Genomic DNA, 6,857 nt, shown 5'->3' with positions numbered 1-6,857 from the left:
ACCACGCACACACCTCAGCCCCACCGTAGTTGGTGAAAATGGTAAATAATCGAGCTCTCAATAGATTTTGAGGCAATCTACACAGGATCCAGAGATTTTCTGACGGGGGGTGGGGGTGCACAATATGAAGTTCACGCCACCACGCATACCTCAGCCCCACCATGGTTGGTGAAAATGGTAAATAATCGAGCTCTCAATAGATTTTGGCGGAATGAACGATTCTTAAGCTTTTGCGGACGTGCATATTTTTATCTAGCCATCAGAGTAGACATATTATGCTTACAGAGGGAAAACAAAAAGATGCAAAGGAAAGGGCATCGGTATTATAGAAACTGAGTACTGTAAATCTTACTGACTGTACTTACTATAAAAATACACAATTAAGTTTGGAACAACTTACAAAGATAATAGGCCTACGCAATCTACACAGGGGCGGATTCAGAGATTTTCTGACGTGGGGGAGGGGGGTGGGGTTGCACAATATGAAGTTCACGCCACCACGCACACACCTCAGCCCCACCGTAGTTGGTGAAAATGGTAAATAATCGAGCTCTCCTTTCGCCCACTGCTGTATCGCCACTAAACTCATGGGTGCACTCCCTTTTTTGTTCTTTCCACTCTTTAAATCAAATTTGTCACCCTCTTTTATTTTTCGGGTTGACTGGGGGGGGGGCACAGGCCCTCTTCCCCACCCCCCGCTGGATCCGCGCCTACTACAGCATAGACACAATCGGCGACTCGGATCATGCATGGAGGAAAGAAATGCAGCATGTGACCGTAATAATATACTAATTGGAAACAGAGCGCCAGTAAAGGATCGTGAGAAAAACAAATAGCACCACACTGAAGCCTCTTGCAAAAAACAATATCTCAGCACATGTCAGGCTCCATGCTAGGCGTAGCAAATCCCCATTAGATGGCCGATTCATTTGAAAATCTCAAAAAGAGCCCGGGTATTCCTGGCCCATCCCACACCATCCGCATTCCACCGGACTCATCCTAGCCAGGCCTACACCGGACCGCCGGTAGTAACCTGCTAGCCAGTAGGCATATGCTAAGGGTTGCTAACAGTTGTGCCTGGAAAACAACCCTTTTCTACACAGATACCACCTATCCCCTACTACCACCCCCAAATTTCGGCCAACCCACACCAACCAGGCGATGAAATTTACGGAATGGAAAAATGATTCCAGTGCATGTCACCGAACTCGTCTAGCACTGTTGTAGCAGGCATAGGCGGACCGACTTTTGCTAAACCAAAATTAGTCCTGGCCGGACCAATATTATTCAAGTAAAAGTAAAAAGTGAAAAGGAAAGAAATAGAAAGATAAAAGAAGGAAAATGTAAAGAAAGGAAAAGATAGAGAAAGAAAACGAAAAGGTTATAAAGAAGGAAAATAAGAAGGAAGAAAACGAAAAAGTAAAAAAAAAGGAAAAGAAAGTAAACTAAAAGATATTTAAAGGAAAAGATAAGGAAAAAGCAAAGAAAGAAAAAGAAATTTGAAATGAAATGAAAAAGAAAATAAATGGAAAAAAAACGAAAGAGAAAAAGGAAAGAAATTGAATTGGGAAGGAAAAGGAAAGGAATGGAAATGAAGGAAAGCTGGGAAGATAAAAGAAATAGGAAAGTGCAAAGGAAAAGAAACAAAAAGAATGGCAAGAAATTGAAAGATTTAGAAGGAAATGAAAAGGGAAAAGAAAAGGAAATGGTAAAGAAAGAGAAAGGAAATAATAAGAAATGTGAAAAGAAAAGAAAAGAAAAAAAATAAAGAGATAGTTTCTTATCATGTCCCACAATCACACCAAGGTTTTTTTTTTAAAATGTTAATCCATTTAATGTTCCCGGGGTGTTCCATTTTATTTTTCGTCCCATCCACATCGTGTTTGTTTCTAGTTTATTAATTTTGAGCTTTGCTGTATTAAAAAATTGATCAACCATATTTAGTGATCGATACTTGTAGAAAGTACCGTATCATCAGCTAATTGGGCTATTATGTAATTTCATTATTTTCATTAACATGAGTATTAGTAAGTTCAATTCCCTTAATGTTTTCATCTTTACGAATATTAGTTGCCAGTATTTTTACCATGATAATAAGGTCACTAATACTAAATTATTTCTGAGAGTAGGTAAGTAAAGTGAAATGCATATTACAATAATCATTCTTCTGTAACACAGTGTGGACTACTATAAATTGAACCGGAGAAGTGACATAAAAATTTTCTATAAAACAAAGTACTATTTAGGACAATACGACACACTATTTTAAGGACGTCTAATGTAAATATGCGTATTTCAAATAGCATTTTCAGATAATAGGCCTACTTTATTTTATTAAAGATGTTATATCAGTTTTCTGGTTCAATTTATTCCTCTTTTGATAATGTTACAGAACAGATGATAGTGTCATTTGCTTATTTTTATAGCAAAATCGAATATTAAGTTTAAAAATCAATCTCTATTAAAACCCGATGCTAGATATTAACTAATTTTTAAAACACACTACTGTACTTTAATAACGTCTAATGTAAAGATCTACATTAAACGTATTTCAAATAGCACTTTCCTAAACTTAGTAAGTGTGGTCAATATATTTAACATTGGCTCATTGGAACAGTTACTGAAGAAAGTTTGTAAGTTAATTGAACTTATTAGAACATTCACGATGTTGGAACAGCTGTCGTTGGAAACATTCCTACCGATGTTTCAAGTTGTATTCGCTCTTCAAAGATCACTGTCATCCAATGGATATTAGAGTTCCTACATAGAGAGAGTTGCGACTACAGTGTGGCGATTGCAAATATATAGACAATTAAAAAAAAATATATCAATAAGAAAATTTTATGTCATTTGATAGTAAATATCTGTTAATCAACATGTGTTTGAAAAACTATAACAAAATTCCAAAAGAAATTGATTCTTAATATTCTATTATTAATATTATTATTATATATATTAATTATGTAATAATTATATATTACATGCAGTTTTTGCTTGACCAAAATTGCATAGCGCCTTAGCTAGGCGTACAACATCGCGCCCAGGGCCTAGGCCATTTCACTGAACAACTTAAAAATTCGTATAGTAAATGGGTGTTTGTGGCACGCCTCAGCTAGGGTCCCAGTCCGAGGGTATCTCCAAAATAACTAAAACAAAATAACTTTTATAGCTAGCTAGGCCTAATCTAGTACTACCTACCTATACTGCAGAGGCCTATTTTAATACACTATTTAGATAGGCTCTTCTTTTCCCATCTTGTGGCAGAGGTCGAAACATTTTTTTCATTTCTTAAAACTTATATAGTGGTGTAGAATAGTCTTTTAAGAACATTTTCAGAAAAAAAATAATGTGATACGATTCTTCGTTACGAAGTTATGGATTTTTAAGTAACATGAGTTCAATAATTTTGCCTGGAAGCTTATCTTATTTTTGTTGGCTACGCACCACTGACTTGATCAATGGGCACCAAGATGGCAGATAGAGGGCGACCAGTAATCACGTGACCTGAACCGCTCATGTCGCAACAAATGGATATTTAGAGTTGCTTGGGAACGCTAATGATTATGCATGACACACGCCCTCTGTTTAATGCAACAGAAAACTTCTCTGGTACTCTTAAACCCGCATTCATTATAAAATTGTGTTTTGGGGGAAACAAAACCGTGTGTTGCAGCTCAAAATTGTCATCTGTATCTTGTTCCTGTACAGCCAAAAGTGAACATAATGTTTTGCCGGTTTATGCTCATCGTCATTGCTGCTGTAAACTTTCGTCCAACTACAAGTAGGTACCATTAAAATGTTTTATTTGATTAACTTACTGTAAAGAGTGCACAGCATAATTTTTACTACTAGTTCAAGTTCAATTTATTGTCATATACAAAGTAAACGAAATTTGTTTTCCAAGGTTTCATTATTTGCTGGCCACACGCTGGCCTTCGTTTGATAACTGATCTCCACTGGTCTACAATGAACATGGTTAACAATTCATTTCCGTTGATAGAACTTAATGCATTCCAGGCCCATAACATACGTCTGTGCTTGGGGGCGGGGGGCGAGTATTTTTTGGGGGCGTGCGCCACCCCCTCCCACCCCGTAGATACGCCACTGGCACTGAACATTGTAAGAATATTTATCCCTGCATAACATGAAAGTTTAGCCACGATCACGATTACTAAAAAGGAATACTTTTGTAGGTGTCTTTGATATGAATTTTATTGAAACCAGCGGTAGCTTTTAGATTGCAAATGCTCTTTAAGTTAAAACCTATTTCCCAATCATCTTTTAAAAAGACTCATCGCATACTAAAATACTTAAAAATAAATTCCAAACATCTTAAAATAAAGTTATTAGACGTGTCTTAGGACTAGATCCGAGAACACATGTTGGTTACTATGAATATATGAAATTAAATTGGCTACTTGTTTCTACTAGAATTGTAGAAAGTAAATGTAGGCCCTATTCAAATATTCAAAATATAAATGGCATATCTCCAGTATACTGTATTTAAATACTGGTATTGAGTTTACGAACCAAGTTCATAACTATAATACTAGATTTTCTACTTCTAGAATGTAAATTTGGTAGACATAATGATTCTCATTAATTGGTATGATGAATGGAATACTGCCTTATAATGTTCAAAATGCACAATTCATAAATTCCTTTAAAAGCTCCTAAAGAACTATTATAAATCTGAATTAATAATATGGTTTAATTTTAATGACGTTATTTAGAATTTTGAATTTGTGTATTATTTAAAATGTATTTATTGTATTGTTTCCATTTTTATAGTTTTATTTTTATTCTGTTATTTCAGTATTCTCATTTAGAGACCATAGGGGAAATAAGTTTTTGTACTTTTCTGTTATCCTTGAATGCTTTACTTGATAACTTTTAGAATAAATTTTTAAAAAAAGTAAATAAAAATAAAATATTGGTATCTGGTATTTCTAAGATCACCTGTAATACATACGGTAATGCACAACATGATTTAGTCATGCATTTGTTGAATAGGTTAAAAATAATTTAACCTATTCAGCTTAATCTCAAATTCAGAACAAAATGCTTACCTTACCTTACTTGTGTTAGGTTGTGGTGTTAGCTGACTTGCTCTTGTATTCATTACGGTAGTGCGGCGATCGTTTAGAAATTTGAAGTTATTGGCTGTGAGTGCACATTTCAAATCATTGACTTTGTGGTTAAGAGAATTGAAGTGTGTGACTTTTAAAAGAAACTCTAGTTTCTCCGATGTAAAAGTGCCATGATAACATGCATTACAAATTATGATGTAAATCACGTTGGAAGAGTTACATGTAAGTTGGGGTGGGAGGGGGTGAATTTTGTGGTTAGTTAGATGTGGGAGTGTGATTGTGTCATAGTTGTGCATATTGACAACGAGGCTCATTACCTTTTACATTGTCATTTGAAGGAGTTTAGTGGTAATGCGTGAGGAGGGATTTAATCAAATTAAAAAATCAAAACTTATATTGTATGATATTTAAATTTAAAAACAAACATATACCAGTGGTCCGCACGGTGTTAAATGAGTGGGAAAGTTGGCGATGTATAGGCCCTATTGTTGAATGTTTTGGGAAATCAAGGAAGTAATCGTTGTGGATGTTATGTTATATGGTATAGCACGTTATTATTTTTCTAAAGGATGTCTTTAAATAATGCTTTTGTAGATGAGTGTCTTTGCTATCCTTGTGAGGAATTATCGTCCAGTTTGATGAAGGGCGCATCCAGAATTTTTCTAACGGGAAGGGGGAGTGGGGGCCACACAACAGTTTTAGAATGGACAAGTGAGTAGCACATAACATAATATGCACTGAAATTTCAAAAATTTTGTGGCAAAACGAGAAGGCATGTACCCAAAGCCCCACCCCACTGGATCTTCCCCTGTTGATCTGCCCACTTAACCCCTTTCTGGATCCGACCCTGTTGATCCTACGTGTTTACGTAAATTTGAGGTTGTCGGGCCCAGAGCCGGAGCCCCGGTGGGGTTCGAGGGCCTCTGGCGGTCCGACGATCGCGATGTTTTAAAACGATTTCGGGGAGTATTTGCTGACATTTTTTTAGTACAGTTTCAATGTACTTTATGTTTAATTTGAGCACCCGAATTACTATGTGCACAAACTTTTCATTACTTAAACAAAAAATGAATAGGCATACCTGAGACAACTGTATGCCTCAGGGCATACTGATCAATTTTTAGTAACGCGTCAGTGAAATAAGTATTCAAGTTACTGCATGACCGTTTCTATATTTTTTAATAAAACCAATTTCTTCTAATTTTAAGAACATTTTCCCATATAGGCCTATTTGTTATCATACATTGACCTGTGCTAAATGCGTGACAAATTTATGATCACGCGCGTGTTTCATCCAAAATCACATTGAAATGCGGGACCGTCCTGCACGATGCAAGACTGTTGGTAACTATGTGCTGCTGCTCATATTTTTGTTGACGTGAGCTGAGACATCTATCGTGAGGTATGCGGGGTGACGTAATGAAGCTGCGAAGCATATTGTTTCTTTTACTGCCTGACTTGATAATTTTTAGATCCGGGCAGTGCGGTACAGATTGAGAGAGCGAATTTACTTATGTGACGTAGGCTACTCGCAAAACATGGCGAAACAGGTACGTGATTTTCGCTGATTTTTCCTTGTTGTCCAATATCGAGCGTCGAAAAGTAGCCTGTCCTGTTCGTGACATGTAGAATCCCCAGTGTATGGAAGATGAGCACATTCCTGCCAGCGGTTTCAGAGGAGATAGGTGAAGTTAAGCGGGGGCGATTAGCAGAATTTATATATAGATATATTATATTTATATTATATATATATACATATATATATAC

This window comes from Anneissia japonica, unplaced genomic scaffold (assembly GCF_011630105.1).
Source record: "Anneissia japonica isolate Jap-2015-1 unplaced genomic scaffold, ASM1163010v1 scaffold287709_len1912824_cov184, whole genome shotgun sequence".
NCBI classification, from domain to species: Eukaryota; Metazoa; Echinodermata; class Crinoidea; order Comatulida; family Comatulidae; genus Anneissia; species Anneissia japonica.
Note: the sequence above shows the minus strand (reverse complement) of the source record.